General features: G+C 39.7%; 1 protein-coding gene across 1 annotated transcript in view; it reads left to right on the top strand.

The window, feature by feature from the left end:
• Nucleotides 1–17,305, top strand: part of Pde11a (phosphodiesterase 11A) — a 376,507-nt gene that overhangs the window by 353,527 nt on the left and 5,675 nt on the right. The gene's annotated exons all lie outside the window — the stretch shown is intronic.

Raw genomic sequence — 17,305 nt, 5'->3', positions numbered from 1 at the left:
CTTACATTCACTTAGCATATTGTAAGCTCAGAATGCTCTGAAATAACACACAGTGCCTGGGTTGCCCTGTGGCTTGCATTAGCATTTCTGCCTTCATTTCACAGAAGGGAAAGTAGGGAGGTTATACTAGTTGCTCAGAATCACCCCCCATGAATTAGGGGAGCTTCAGCATCTGGACCAATACCTCCCACAGCAAGGAGATGGCCACAGAAAAGGAAGAATCATTCTCCAGTCTTTGACTTAACATGTCATGGGCTAAGGTCTTGGTGCTACAGGTGAACTGGCAACTCTTGATGGGAAGGAGAAACAGAGACACAGAGACATAAGAGAAAGAGCCGCCAGGAAAGGTGACAGACCCAAGATAAGCACTTAAGATGAGGGGACAAGACTGTTTTTATGTGTCCTCTTTCAAACCATGCTCCCACACCCAGTGCTCCTATTCCCAGCTGGCTTTTTACGGTGATCACCGCTGGCTCATAGGTTTGATGGAAAGTAGTTTCACTTTGCTATTTCTTAAAGGACTTTGGCCCTGCAAAGTGGCTTTCTTCTTTGAGCAATGAAATTGCTGATAGATATATCAATCTTTCAGCAAATCTGAACCACTAGAAGTGACATACATGGAAAGGCTTTGGGAAAAGTTATATATTAAGGTCCTCCAACATTTGTGTTGTTATTGTTACCATAATATCATCTCTAAACTTCAGTACCTCTGCTGGAAATTTGGATAACAAGGTGTAGTGTGTCTCTTACAGCATTTCTTGAGCACTTTCTGTGTTGTCAGGACTGGCTGTCCAGAATCTGATTTAATCTTTTAGCAGTACCATGTTAGATAGTATGGTTACCTTCCTTTTCAGGTGTGAAAACTAAGGCTACAGGGTTCCCATAATGTACCCAAGAAGACACAGTAAGTGACAGGGCTTAGCTTCTTTCTGTCTTCAAACCTGGGGCTCCTACCCAGTCAACCCACAGCTGCCTGAGATGATATGTGTGCAGGCATGAGCACGGTGCAAACCTTGTAGCCTTCATGGGTTCCCCTGAAGCAGAAGCAACACACTGCTGTAATACTGGAGGTTTTAATCCTGAAGCTGACTTGCAGATCCTCTGTAGGTGAGGAAAGCAAAATCCTAAAAGGTCAGGATTTAAGCAAAACCAAAACTTTTGACTTTCAGCTTGGGGTTAGTCCCAGTTATCCTACCATCTACATATAAAATTTGATGCATATTATCTCAAAATCTTCAATGCTATTCTGAAGGGACAAAATTTCAAAATTTCATGAGGAGCAAAGCAGATTTCAGACAAGCTGAAAGCTGATAAAAGCAGGGAGTTTGTTTTGAAGGACAGCATGGTGAGCCAAGATGCCTCCAAGAAAGGGGAAATAGAATGAAAAGTCAGCAAACAAGGTAGAAAAGACAGCCCTGAGAGGGTCTGAGAAACTGAACAGAAAATCTGAAGGAAGATAAATGGATAATTTAACAGCCATTCAGTTTTTAAGAAAGACAAAGAACAAGCTACATTGCATCAGAAAAGGACTAGAAATGATGATGGATGGTCCCCTTCAAATGAGTGGGGAGCACAGCACCATCGAGGTTGCCTGCAGAATTCCCAGCTGAGGGCAAATTTGAGGAACTAAATAAGGATATGAGACTGATACGGATTGAAGAGTTTTTCAAAATCTATTTAATGGCCAGGCAGGGGACATTGATCGCTTTTCAGAGGGAATGTTGAGGAGCAATGAGGTAGACAGCCCTTATTTGGGATGTAGACGTGTGAGCTGGGAGAGGGGTTCATACACAATATTATCATAACACACAGGAGGCACTAAAATAATTTTTGAGTGATGATGGTAAAGTGCTAAATTGTTTTGATCTTTATGAAATAAGCATTTCTCTTTTTCTATCCTTGTGCTGGTAAGCCTTCTTTAACTATTAACAATTGAATGACTTATTATTTAATAATTGTAACATATGACCAAAGATTGCAAGTTCCTTTATGTGTTCATGTTAGGCTTTTAATTAAAATATTTTATTGTTAAATAGTTAATACATGTTTAGCAAACACAATTCAAAAGATGCAAAAGACACAAAAGTATCGGAGAAAACTGATTCTCCCCCACACTACCCAGCTCCTCTCTCTAGAGGTGATCACTGTGACCAATTCCATGTGTATGACAGAGATAGACAGCATAGATGCAGTGCATTTGTACATTGTGTCGATGTGTTTTTTATGTAAATTATTAGTATGTATACATCCTGCTCTCCGTTGTGCTTCTTTATACTTGATATATATTTGAGTTTACTCCTTTTCAGTTTCTATATAGAAGCTGTCCCATTTTTTTTGATAGCTGCATAATACCATATTAGATTTTAAAGATGAAGAATAAACTATTTAACCAATGGTTAATTATTTAAATTGTGTATGGTCACTGATGTTTCTAACAGTTTGCTATTATAAACAACGTGCAATAAATACCCTTACAAGTATTTCATTTCTACCCTTTATTGATAGGAAAAATAACCAGAAGTGGGATTACTGGGCATTTTGAGTATGGGTACCTGAAATTTTGATACATATTGCCAACTTTCTTTCTGTGGAATTTGAACTATTTTATGTTCCCATCAACAATGTGTGAGGTAACTATTCACCCTGCCTTTACCAACACAACATGTCATCAGTTTCTCAGACTTTGCCAGTGTAATATGTGCAAAATTTATCTCATTGTACTTTTCAATTGCATTTTCCATATTATAAATAGGTATGATTATATTTTTAGTATAGATTTATTTACTTAGGAGACATTTGGGGATTTGAAGGATTTTTGTTTTGCTTTTTTTTTTTGGTAAATTCTTCTCATATTTTTGCCCATTTGTCTACTGACCTAGTGGTCTTTTCTAATTGATTTATAGTCACTCAAAGAAAAAGATGGCTAGCTTTTGACTGATTTCTTTCCTTAGGATTTGGAAAGTCATTGTTCTCATCTACTACATTTCCTTAAACTTGATTCTATTTTTACTCTTTCTATTCTATTCTATTGACCTGTCTGCCTAGTCATACTATTTTAATATTTGCTAAGCCTAGTTTTGCCTTCCCTACTACTTATTGGTCTTTGCAGGGTATGCTTGTTTATTTTTCCCCATAAGGTTTAAATTTTAGTTCAAAAACAAATCTAGAGTACCTTTTTATTGGGAAACTTATTTCATTTTAAATGGTCAATGACCAAAAGTTAAATAAATATAAATCTTCCTAACATTTCAAAGACTTTAGGAAGTTTTGATGCATAAAAGTCTTCTGTATCCTGCCTTAAACTGCACTTCAGAAATGTAACAAAACTGCTGGGAGTATTGGTCCTATGGTGGCTCACCTACTGACTCTCCCCGTAGCTTAATCTTTGGGGGACTTAACAATGAAATACAATGTGTTAAAGTGTGTGGATGGGCTCCTCCATATGGACAAAGAGAAGGCCAGCTGAGGATACATCCCTTCAGATACACTCCCAATGGTGTGTATAAAACATTCTCTTGCTTGTCTTCCTATTCTTTCTTTTGAAAATCTCACTTTCTTGATTATCTTGTAGAATTAAGAAAAAAAATGACTTTTACCACATGAAAAAAGACCACCAAAATAATAGAGGATTTTTGTCCCCAAAGGTCTTTCCCTAGAGACAGTCTTTCCCCTGGATGCTGAGATCTCATCCTCTGTATGGCCAGGGCACTGGAATATGGGGACTTGATTGTTTCTCCCCACCTTGAATCCGAGCATTGCTTGTGCTGAGGACCCTTGCACACTCACACAAAAATGCTCAGTAAACACCAGATTTGCATGATGCTAACCGCGCAGCTCATTGGTACACATAATTAGTTTTTTTGACTCTTGGGACTCTCAAACATAAGCTACGAAATAGAACAGCAAATGCTAAGAAAGTATTCTATTTTTATAATTTTTATTTTTTGGACATTTAAGTGCTGTGCAAGCATTAGTCCCTGCTTGAACCACAACACTTTTTGCTTTAGTTATTTTTTGGATAGGTTCTTGTGTTTTTGCCTAGGGCTGGACTTTAACTATTATCCTCCTTCTTATGCCTCTTCAGTAGCTGGGATTATAGGCATGTACGAGCAGCCCAGTCCTAAGAGAATGTTCTAGAATTCATTCTTGGAGGTCTATAGTACATTACTCAGCATACCACCTATAGTAAAGGTATGCATTTGCAATTACTGTTTACACCACCCTTTCTCACACAGACATCTTTGCATTATGTTTTGGGGGACCCTCATACTCAAGGCATATGAGAAATGTATTAAAAATGTATACTCAAAATGTATAAATGGTCCCTTTCACTCATTGAACTTTGCAAAAGTAGATTTCTACATACTTCTGTAAAATCTCAGGTGGCCTAATTTTATTGGAAGACACTGTGGTAGGTGGAGTGGGCGATCACTGTGGGCTGCATTTTAGTTACATGTCCCACCCACCTTCCTATGAAGTGCCATTCATCAGAGGCTGTGGCTTCTGGGTCAGGAGTCACCCACACAATGAACATGATTGATTAGTTACCAGTCTGCTCGGAAAACCCAGCCACCAGCCCAGCCCTGGACAGCCTCCTAGAGGGGCTCATTAGAACAGGAGGGACTGTTCTGGCTCCCATCCCAGAAGCGAGTGAGAGCATGCTCTCTAGGCCTGCCTATCACTTGCTCCTCACAACCCTTGTTTTGTTTTCCCAGAGCAAGCAAGTGAATGAGTCACAGATAAGATCCACTGGCCGCACCTAATGTTTGGGAGGTGCAATTTGTTCCTCACCTAGTGAAGTGGCCTCCCTTCTGTAAATCTGTCCTGTCCCAGTGCCAGGGACACTAGACACTGTCCTTGGCCCTACAGGAAGAAGTGACCAGCTTTCAGTACTAATGTTCAGCTGAGGTCCCTGAGGTGAAGACAGTGTGGGCATTATGTCCAGCCAGGCCTGGACTGACATTCTGGGTCTGCTTTAGACTTGACCATGTAAGCCTGGGTACTTTTAACTTAATTTTCCCAGCCTCAGGGGTGTCAGCTGTGTGTTCAAACAGGGCCAGTAATACCTAATTGTCACTGTGATTGAAGCTTATTTTGCTCCCATGGGCAGAGCTGCTGGACCTGGAACACAGGGCACATTCATGACTCACGGGTTAGTCACCTCAGCAAGGTGTTATTTACTCTAGCAGAGCAAGCAAATGGGTGGCCCACAGAATAGGCTCAGCCCACACATTTCATTCAGTTGAACATGGCTTTTAAAATTGTGACTGTCCAGTTTGCCATAGTCCTCACCACTCCCAAATGTTTTATGCAGCCTATGTCATCACTAACTTTACCAGCCTGGTCCTGTAGATATTTGAGTTTAAGACTCTTGCTCTATATTATCGAAATAACAATGCTATTAATCCAAGGATGCTAACATTCTTGCCTCATTAATTCAGACTGTTAATGTCATTTGTGAGTATCATTTTCCACAGAAGGGTCCCTTGAGTACATAATAAAATAAGTAATATGTGAGGTCAGGAAGGAAGTGGAAAGAAAAGTGCATAGTTGCATTTTACTTTCAGATACACTAGTAATCTGCTTCAAACCTTGGAAGAAACCCATCTCTCTGTTATTACTAATGCTGTAATTAGCTTTCAGGATACCAGACACTGATGCTACAAACATCATTGTCAACTATGGCTGGAATAGATTGTGCCCTTAAAATTCCAGGCACAGATCTGAAGCCTCCTTGCATTGGATTCTAATGAGCTTTCTTGCTTTCATACTGAGCTTTGGCTCTGCAGCTTTATCATCTTTCCCACTATTTGGGTGACCATTTTACATTATTTAGATTTTAAGCTCTCCAAGATTATTAACAAAATAAAACAAACAAACAACAAAAAAAAAAACCCTGGCAATACTTTTTGGCCTTTGCAAAAGTCTCACACAGCCAACCTGTCATTGCTGAATGGCAGTAGTTCCACAGAGTAAATACCACATTCAGAAAAGTAGTTTTCCCAGTTGGGAAAAGTGATTCACCTTATGTAATAAACATGATTTAAGATTGAATCCCACCGTGGAGGAAATAACTAGTTGCTATTTTTCCTTCCCGAGTTCACCTGAGCCACAGAGAAAATCCAGGCTAAATGGATGCCACTGTCAGGCCCCTTTGAGTACCGCTTCCCTGTGAGCCGCAGCCCACAGGACTGTTGACTCTGCCAACAGGATCCTCTGTTGGTGTTGTTGAGTCTTCATAACCTGACAGAATGAGAATATGCAACCTCCTAAGGCAAAGGAAAATGTCCCTTTCTGTTTGGCAGACTCTGGAGGCTCAAGGAGAAGGGAGATAACTGCTGGTCAGTCCCTGACTCTCTCTAACCTGATAGGAAGGGCTGCTGGGCAAGGGTTATACCAAGCTTCTATGTTGAAGAAGGTGGGGGTTCCCTTAAGCCATCCATCAGTTCAAAGCCTGGGGGGTGACAAACTCAAGTATCACCTTAGGGATGCCAGAGAACAGTAAGTGACAAGAGCAAGAAACCCATGGTTTGGACTGAGAAGCTCACTTCAATTAGTTTGAGCAACAACAGTCTGGTGGCTTGAGTAACCAGGAGGCCTAGAGAAACAGCTGGGTCCAGGAGAGTCAAGGGATGCCACAGGTGGGTGTTGTCTCTTTCTTGCCTCCTAGATAGGCCATGGCTACATTGTTGACCAGGCTGTCCTCACACAACTCTGAGCAGAGCTGTAGCCATCTTGATACTTGAACAAATTAATCAAATTTATTCCCTTTATGCTTTTGTGTGTGTGTTGTGAGTTAGCATTTTTTGACAGTGGGTTTATAACTGAACTTGGGCAAACAGCAGAGGCTGTTCACTGTGCCTTTACCTTTCCTCTGGTAATATAACCTATTCCATGTGTTCCAGTTATATATTCTGCACATAATTCAGGCCTGACCAATAAGGATGTCTCAGAAATTAGTGTTGGATGAGCCTGAGGCCCAGGCTCTAAGGTCACATCTTTCTTATTGCTATTATTGCACCAAAAGAAAAAAGAAGGTGTCATTTCCAATGGTTCCAGGTAAAATCCCCAAAGAGATTCAACTGGCTTAGGTTGGGCCTCAGACCTGCCCCTAAACCAATCACAGGGGCATTCCTATTGCTCGTGCCTAAATTAACCAGTGCTCATGGAATACCTTCTGTTGCCAGAGGAAGATTATCAGGACAATGGATAGCCATCTACCAGAGTTCATTTATAACCTATTGCCAGAAAAAGTTAATTCATCACACACACACTATCCATTTATTCAAGTATCAATGTGCTTAGAACACTCTGCTACCTACACAGATAGTCAATATGACATCAATTTTCCCAATTAGAAATTACCTCCTGCTACTAGTAACAGATAAGACTAATTTAGAAAAGTAAACTCTGGATTGCTATGATATGGCAGCTCTACACCCATGAGAGACCTTTATCTTTCCTTAGCATATGACTGTTGGACTCAAGTTTCCCTCATGGTCACTGTGACTCTGCTCATTAAGTTCATATTCCAGCAGCAAGAAGGAATTAAGTATACGAGCAAGAGAATGCACCCCTAGCTGAATAAGACCTGTTTAGAAAATAGTTGAACTTCTACTTCATGAATTCTGCTTATATTTCCCTGGCCATTCCTAAGCTCAGGGAAGGCTAAAATTCATATTATGCAGACAATTAACAAACTGCTAGAAATAGCAAAGTCCCAACAGAATAAGTAGCTATGTCCCCAAATAGGGCAGAAGTTACAAAGTTAGAGCCTGGTCAACTCTACCAGGGAAGAACTCAGTCAATAGTAAATATTTCATATCCTCAGCTGTTGTAAGCCCACTGTGGCAGTTATTCAGAGTACTTGTCTCTGCCTGGGCTTGTCTTCTACTCACCCTTGGTTTTGTTCACAAACTTCAACCTTACAGTTGGACAACCTTGAACCCCATCTACTCTTTTCCAGGGTGGGCCATCTTTTCCCTTAACCAATCTTCATCTCTTCTAACCTAACACATCCAAACACATCTGAGGCCACAGCAGCTGTTGAGTCTGTTAAGGAAAACATTTACTGGTCCATCAGATATTCTGTTGGATGGGCAAGCAACACCCATGAAGAAATTTGCTCTTCATTCATAACTTTAATTAGCAGGGCTTCCCTATGCAAACTCATATGCTATTACAAATATGGTAATTGTTTACCAGTGTGGGCTCTGGAGTTTTCATTCAAACACCAGTTTTATGGCCTCAGGCAAATCTTGAGTCAGATTTTCTCATCTTGAAAATGGGCTGGTAAGGAAATACCTCCCTCATCTGGTGGTTTCGAGGATTTAATGAGGTTAAAATATAGGAAACATAGCCCTTGACAGAATTATACATGTAATTTATGAAAATATTTATTTTCTAACCAGCAAATTACACAAAAAAGATGCTGTAGGGTTAATATCATGAATGTGAATGTTTAAAACATTTATGCAAAGAAGTCTTGACTTACTTCTGGGTTCACCATTATTGTCTGATTATTTGTTTTTCCAAGTACATTTTAAAAGCTGCTGGAAGCATGGTGGCATGCACCTGCTCAGGTAGGAGGATCATGGTCCCAGACTAACTCAGGTAAAAGCACAAGATCCTACCTGGAAAAAAAAAAGCAAAATGGATTGAGGGTACCCTGAGTCCCAATCCCAGTACTGTTGGCAGAGAGCAAGAGGAAAAGCTTTATTTTGGCTCACAGTTTTTGAGATTCCAGTTCAAGATGGGTCAGACCCATTGCTTTGGGCTTCCAATTAGAGTGCCGTATGGTGATGGTGGGGAACATATGGCAGAGCAAACTGCTCACCTCATGGCTATGAAGCAGAAGAGAGGAAGAAGGGGCCAGGGTCCTATAGTCCCTTTTGAAGTTACATCTATAATGACCTAAGGACCTCCCCACAAGGTCCTTCCTCCTAAGGTCCCACTACCTTCCAGTAGCACCACTCTGGGGACCAAGCCCCTAACACATGGCCTTTGGAAGGCATTCAAGAATCAAGCCATAGCATTAGGCAAAAAAGAGTTTTTTAAAACCAATGACAAAGATGGAATGGTGATGCACACCTATATAATCCAAGCACTTGGTAGACCAGAGGCAGGAGGACTGTAAGTTCTGGGCCAGCCTAGGCTACATAGCAAGACCCTGTCTCGAAAAAAAGAATAGTAAACAAAAATTAGTAAGTAAATAAAATAGAACTGATGGCAAGGGGCTTCCAAAACGTAAAATCCAGTCATGATGGAGTAAGAGGAAAGACAGGAAAACCAGCAAAAAGGAGCCAGTAGAATAATCCTTAGAGATCACGCAGCTGGGGAGTGGTCTGTGTTCCTACCAGCCACAGTACCAGAGAAAAGCCATGAAATACGTGACGTACCATGCACAGTTTTCAGAAAGGTATTGCCTCAGTAGTGAAGCCAAATTAGCTCTAGACTAAAGGCTGCTTCAAAGCAAGCCTTTTAGGTATATCGAATTACTTCCAAGTAACCTAACTACACTTCAGAATAAAACATAAAAGTTTGAAGATGTTGGTGGAAAAATCTATTGCCCAACAACACAAAATTCACAATGTCAAATATCCAATCGAGAATCACCAGGCATACAAAGAGCAAGAAAATTAACCCATAGTAATGAAAAGAATCAATCAATACAAACTGAGAAATGATACATATCACAGAATTGGCAGAGAAGGACATTAAGATGGTTATTGGACTTATATTTTATATGTTCAAGAGGATAGAGGAAAGATTAAGTGTTATAAAGAGAGTTGTGGAAGATATATAAAAACAAAAAAACCCACCCAAATCAAACTCTGGAGATGAAAACTCCAGTTTCTGAGAAGAAAAGTAAAGTAGACAATATTCAGTGCAGACTAAGCACTAGAGAGAGAAACTCTGAGACATAGCAATTGAAACCATCCAAAAGGAAACTCAGACATAGGCCAAACTGAAAGGAAATAGAGCATCAATTGAGGTGCAGGACACCACTAAATGGCTTAATCCATTTGTAACTGGAGTCCCAGGGGGAAAGGTAAGTATTAGAAACAGTCGAAGAAAGAGTGGTAGAAATATTTCAAAATTTGATGAAAATTGTAGATTTCCAGAACGGAGATTCTCAATGAACCCCAAGCAGAAGATACATAAGGACACTACATCAAGCCACATCAGAATCAAATGTCTTAAAACCAGTAATAGACATCTTTAAAAAACAGAGGAAAAAATACTTATTAGGCACAAAAAGTAAAAAACAAAAAATACAATCTAGAAGACATGTTAAGTTCTAAAAAATAAAAATAATTTTCAATATGAAGTATATGATTAGAAAGATAAGAACATGCTTCAGGCATGCATAACGAGGGAGAGTCCAGGTTCTACTTCCAAACACCAGAGACTTCACAGAGTAGGTTCAGTGAGTGAGGAGGGCACTCACCTGGTGCTGTAAGTCAGAGACCTGAGTAAAAGTCCTTTCTCCATCGCTCACTATGCAACCATACTCAAAATACTTAACCTTACTGAACTCAGTTTCCTTATCTATAAAGTGTAGGTGATAAAAGTATCTGCTGCCTGGAACTGTCATGAAGGTTTTATGAGGTAATGGCTGCAAGACCCTAGGCCTACCTCAGCACAGTGAATGCTCAATATATAGATCTTGTATCTCTTTTTCTTAAGTGTCTTCAGAAAAGGGAGGTTCAGGGGGTTATGTATTTGGTCCAAAGAGGAAACCTTCCCTTCTCTCCCAGCTATTAGGGTTCATACTTCATATAGCTTGCTACTTTCTTTCTTCTTTTGTTGAAGGGAAGCTGGGTTTAGTTAAGGCCTGATGGAAGAAGATAATTCTTAGAGGCAGTAGAGTGGTGGTTCTCAGCTGGAATGCTTCTGCTCCTCTGGGAATATTTGGCAATATATTTGCTATTTGAGATACTTCTGAGTACCACAACTTGGCGGGGGTGGGATAGGGACTGCTATTGGTATCTAGGGTATCCTACAATGCTCAAGACAGCCTCCATACCAAAGAACTATCTTGCCCAAATCATCAATAGTACTGAGGTTTTATTTATTTATTTATTTACTTATTGGTGATATTGGGGTTTAAGCTTAGGGCTTCACACTTGCTAAGCAGGCACTCTACCACTTGAGGCCACTCCACCTGCCCAGTACTAAAGTTTTAGAAACTTCAGTGGCATGTGCACTTATCAACAAAATGACATAATCTATCTAGGCCTTGGTGTCCTCAATCATAAAAGAACAATTAACAAAGAAGATAATGATAATAATATCTACCTTATAATGTTCTTGAGAAAATTAAATGACAATGTATGGTAAGCATTTAGTACTGTCAGACAAGAAGTAAGCATTCAGTAAACATTTTACAATAACAATAGCAGCCTATGAAACACCAGAAAACACTTGTGAGTGGTCAAGAAAATGGATTAGCTGTATGAGATTTAAGTAGATTCATTCAACATGTGGAAGTTTCTTTCAGACAGGGAGTGAAATCAAAGCCTTGTGAAGCAACGTGATTGTGACACTCAGGTGAGACCAAGTGTCCTATACACATGTTAGCATCTGGAGCACAGAGAGAAGAGAGGACCAAACTCCAGATTTGTGGATCCTTCTTAGCTTATCCACCCTCATACCATTTTTCAAAGTCCTTAATCTAAGCAGTAGCTATAGATTCTGTTTTCTTTCTCTTATTAGCATGGTTAACATGAGAATCCTGCTCAAATCTTCAACGAAGTTTGGATGGGTTGGCTTAGTAATACCTATCAAAATGCAAACTCACATGCTTACTCACTTCGAAGTACATATTCTAGAATTTGACCTTCTGATAAACTTCATAGCTACAAAATGTCTACGTACAAGGATATCCATTGCAGCAATATTTGGCATGGTCAAATACAATCAACCCTTTGTTCCTATTAAAAACAGAACTGGTTAAACAAATTATGACACCAGTGTAATACTAGGGATAATTGTTTCTTGAAAGATATACAAAGAACTGAGCATCTATGATGGGCCAGAAGGGAGATGGAAGGGACTTGAAGCCTCAGTGATTGATACCAATAATTTGGACCCCAGGAAGAAGCTTTGCATCCCAAGTTGGGTTTTTAGGTTGGCCTTACCTTAACCTACACCTGGAGCTGCACACCAGTCATGAGTCCTATATGGCTTTAAAGGACTCTGGTTTAAAGTGGGGTGGGCAGTGAGCACCCAAAGACTAGAACCATTAGGCAGATGTTATAGGGATTTAGATTCAGCTCAGCATAAGGATCCATATTCTAAACTGAGAACTCAAAGAGTAAAATGGACCACCCTTGGGCTGTAGTGTGCTCACTGCCTTTGTATGCATTTAAACAGTGGTTAAATGTCACACACAGGGACACCACAGAAGAGAACAGCCCCAGGCACCCTGTGGCTGATGAGGCCATGTGCAAGTCCTCCCATGACAGATGGGTGCTGTTCTCCCCTTTCTCTTTCACTAAGTGAAGAGCAAGTCTCTCCCAGAACCCATTAGATGTCACTCGCTGATGACAGGCTTTCAGGAACACCTACATCTTTGTATTTACTAGAAACTGTTTTCTAGCTGATGGCACTTCCTGAGTAATTGCCAACATTGGGGTTTAGGTTTGGAGATAATCCTATGCTTTATGACATCCTAGGAGTTCCACATTCTCTCAGCAAATTGCAATTATATAACAAACGTAGAGTGTAGGAGTAATTCCTCAAGGTAGGAGTTTTGCTACATTGCTGAGAACAAGCACCTGTCCAGAGTTAAACAATATTCTTGCTGGCATGGCAACTCTGTTTCAGGAGAATAGGAAACAAAGAGAAAGAAATGAATTCTGAGAAAGATATACCCCCTCCAAGATTTTATTCAACACAAAAGAAGCAAGAGGGGGAACAAAGAATGAAGATAAAGGAAAGAAAGCTGTTTGGATCTAAGCCAAATAAACTTAAGTGGTTTAAGGAATAAATTGGCGGAGTAATTCGAATCACGGGCAGGTGCGATGAATGTAATTTAGTAAATGCTCAGGAACCTGCCAAAGGAGAGAAAAATGTGCTGCTTTTGAGATCATTTCCCAGCAGCTTCATAAAAGAAAACCGATTACAGGAATTTAATAAGTAAAACAGAGCCAGAAATATTGTAATCAAATGAGTTTTTAATTACATTTCAAGCAGAAAAAAATTCCAATTTGTGCCCCTGGGATTAAAAAAAAAATAAGTTCTAGAGAGAAATGCTTTTTGTAGCAGGAAAATAACATAAACACTAATTTCCATAGGAATTATAGTAGTCAGTTTAATTAAAAGGCTTGATCAAAGTAAAGAGGAGCTGGTGCCAAACCATACTAAATAAAACGACAACAGTCGTTCCTCTCTCACACTACTATCTAAATGAAAACACCGAGCACCGAACAGGAACCAGGCATCTGCATTTGTCTCATGGAAAGAAAGGGAATTGTGATCACTGCCTGAGTTATTATATTGTCTTGTTTATCATTATATGAAATCACTGGGACATCTGATTTAAAATTAGGTGGCTTTGCTTAGTGTGATAAATAAGCATCACAGGAGAGGAAAGACAGAATATTCTGTTCACATGGCATTGATGTGTAGGAAGATGCCACCTATGCAGGGTACAGACTCACTATTACTGCTAGGTTTTTGCCCCTTCCCCACTCCCTTAACTTACATCTAGTTACATTTTACTTGTTCCTCTGTAACTCCCTGGAGAGAAGTGGAGGTTATTTAAGGGGATAGGTCAGGTTTATTGACAGGTGGTTTGAGGTGTGCACGAGTGGAGGCACACACAAATTACAGTGCTTTTGCTCCTTTTGGGATGAATGGGACAATGCCTGCAATGTATCTGCATGGACCAGAGTTATAATCTGTGGCCACAGAAAAATAGAAGTTAACTGACTCAACACATAAAGTAGGAATATCACCTTTCCAAAGGCTATCACTCCCAAGGCCTGAAAAATTAAACTGGACTTGACACACACCTGTAATCCCAGGACACAGGAGAATGGACCAGGAGGATCATGAAATTGAGGCCAGCCTAGTGAGACCCTGACTCAAACAAACAAAAAAAATTAAAACTACCTTTAGGCTTAGTGTAACAAGAGAGAAACTTTTTCAGAACTTTAGGGAACTTGAGTAAAACAGACTGGCTGGCAGGGCAGGGGAGAAAACTAAATTACTCTTCCAATGGGGAAAAAGACTGTGGCTTTTGAGTTAGGAAAAGAATAAAGGAGTGAGAGAACAGGGATATCACTTCCCATGACACTCCAATGTTCAGTACAGTAGGCATCCAAAGTGTTGAGAGTGACTGAGTTTCTTATGAAAGGGAGGATGAAGTGGCATTTTGCACTAAGAATGATGCAGAACAGAGTCAAGAAGGTCAAATGGTCTCCTGAAGGAAGTCAAAGAGCCCAAGGAAGTAAGACTTAGAAAGACTTGCTTAAAAGATCCCTAGGGCACAGAATAGATTTGAGATCAAGTTTTGAGTAAATCTCAAGAGAGGGAAACCTCAAGTGACATAAAGATTTCACTGAAAGAAAATGTCAGAATTCATGAGCAATGTATACGTATCCAAGATGGTGGGTAATAGAATCGATGGATAAAAGGAAGGAAAGAAAAATGTGGATGAGGAGGTAGGTCAGGCCTGACCTCAAATTGATGACAATAGCAGTCACACTCAGTGTCCTCAGAAGCCCATGTCTTCAGTATCTTCCTCACCACAACATCTAAAAACTTATGAATAATAAAGTTATTAACCAGTTTGAATTGATTACTGATAAATGTTGAAACCACACAGTTTCATTGTTTTTAATTCTTGACTTTTTAAGAGTGACCCATTTCATGGTAAATCCTCACACTTTTCTCTATATATTCATTCTATATGCAACACTCATGCCCTACCCTTGATCTTTACTTGAAAAAAAAAATGATATTCTCCATACCTTCCAAAGCCAAGTGTAAAATTAAAAAAGGAATGCTTAGCTTCATATGAAGACTCTCATATTCTTCCCACAGGGAAAGACAATCATTTGTGATCCTAATGTAGAACCCAACATATGAGGGGCATGTTTTATTATCTGAAAAATGCAGTCATTGTGAGGAGTATGAGATGAAGTACATAAAGCAGCTGACAATCATGTAACACATTGAGGTGTCCATACTGGAAGCTCCACCATCCAGTTGGGGACCCCAGGTTTCTGTATTTCTGGAGACCCTGGAGATGGAATGAACCCAAGGAATACAAATGCATAAAAATCCATGGGCTCCCATTAGATTGTGCCCATTCGTGAACTGCTATTGTAAAAATGACAGCCTGTGAAGATGTTTTAGATGATTAGATAATTTAACCAGTTAGAAAATATATATAAGTGGGATAACATTCAAGGCAAAACCCAAGTGGTAGTAGTGATTAGCTTTTGAATTATCAGATTACAAATTATTGCTCTTTTCTACCTCTTTTAATCCTATTTTTTCTGTATTTTCTAAAATTAACACTTAAGAAATATGCAAAAAAATTGCAAAAGGTAAAAAAGCATCATTAAAAAAATAACCAAAAGTAAAAAGCCAGGTACAATGGCTTACACCTGTAATCCTAGCTACTCAAGAGATGGAGATGGGGACGATCACTCATGGTTTGAGGCCAGCCCAGTAAAACAATTAGTGACCCCCTCTCAAGCCAATAAAAAGCTGAGTATGATAGCACTTGCCTGTCGTCCCAACTACTTGGGAAGCATAAATAAGAGGACTGAGATACAGGCCTGCCTGAGCATAAAAGTGAGACTCTATTTTAAAAATTGGCTAAAGCAATAAGGGTCAGTGGCATGGCTCAAGTGGTTGAGTGCCTGCCTTGCAAGTATAAGGTCCTGGGTTCAAATCCCAAACCACCAAAAAAAAAAAAACCCTTATATTTTAAAAGGATAAAGGCCATGATTTTAAAAGAGTAAGTGTCATTCAAATCTTACTGCATTTTTACTGGACTGTTCAGAAAATTAAAAGGCCCCTAAGCCCTTTGTTATCTATATTGTACAAAGGCGGCTTTACTTACATTTATTATTCATATTTGTCATTCACATTTACTCACATAGATGCTTAATAGATACTTTTGCTGATCATACTTTACTGGTTGAATATGTTTGAAGGCTTTCACAATGCAAAATAAAAAAAAATTAAAAGAAAACAGAGGGGCTGAAGATATAGCTCAAAATTAGAGTGCTTCTCTAGTCTGTGCAAGGCCCTGGGTTAGATCCCCAACACTGGAAGGAAGGATGGGAAGAAGGAAGGAAAAGAGGGATGGAGAGAGGGAGGGAAGAATGAGAAGTAAATATAGTGACTCACTTAAAAGAAAAAAAGAAACTCTATAATTGTTAGATCCACCTTTTAAGTTTAAAAAATAATTAGTGAAGCAGAGACTAATGAAATTTCCCTGTTGGGTAGAATGAACTATTTCCCTTTGGCCTGTAAGATGGCCACCTATGGCTGTTTAGTCAGAGCTTCCTGAATTTGTTTTAATACCAGTTCAGAGGCAATATTCTCAGGCCCATCCCTGCTAGACTCTGATGTAGAAGTTGCAGAATGACTCATTTTACATTAAATTCAAATGAACCATCTTAATATTAGGGCTTTTATTCCACTACCAGGGTAATCCAGGTTTTATGAGGCCACAAGCTTAAACCACTTGGGAGTAGGCGGACTCTTATTAACTGTACCCACGCACATGTACACACAAAAATTAAACACAAAAGAGAGAAGTTAGAAGGATCTTCTGTGAAGACCCTGAAGCCTGAGCTTTGTAAGCTAGCAATCTATCTGCCCTTGTCTGATGAGGCCCCACATTTTCTCTTCCTTCATCTCTCCCACAGCCCTCTGGTTACTTTCTCCCATTTTCCTCTCCCCTTCTGTCATGCCTATTTCCATATATGTTCCCATGTTCATCCATGTATTTAGCTCAGCTCCCAGATCTTGTAGCTTTGTAAATGAACTTCTCTCCTTGTCTCTGGATTTTACCTGGCCTTTTTTATTGGGGAATGTCTGCCCAGGACCATGTGTGGCAGAGCAACTGTAAGTTTATCTTTGTAAAAATTTAAGTTCACAATCTACTGAGATTCAGAGCCCTCTCTAGCAGGCCAGACACATATATTAGTAGATACGTGTGAGCTGGATATTTTGTCTCCTGTCTTGCTTGATGTGGTTGTAAAATAGGTTGGGAGTCTGAGAGACTGGCTCCCCCTAGAGTTGTACACAACCATCCTGCCTTATTTTTTTATTC

Source organism: Castor canadensis, chromosome 4, assembly GCF_047511655.1.
Source record: "Castor canadensis chromosome 4, mCasCan1.hap1v2, whole genome shotgun sequence".
In the NCBI taxonomy this organism is placed as follows: Eukaryota; Metazoa; Chordata; class Mammalia; order Rodentia; family Castoridae; genus Castor; species Castor canadensis.
Note: the sequence above shows the minus strand (reverse complement) of the source record. Positions and strands in the feature narration are given on the sequence as shown.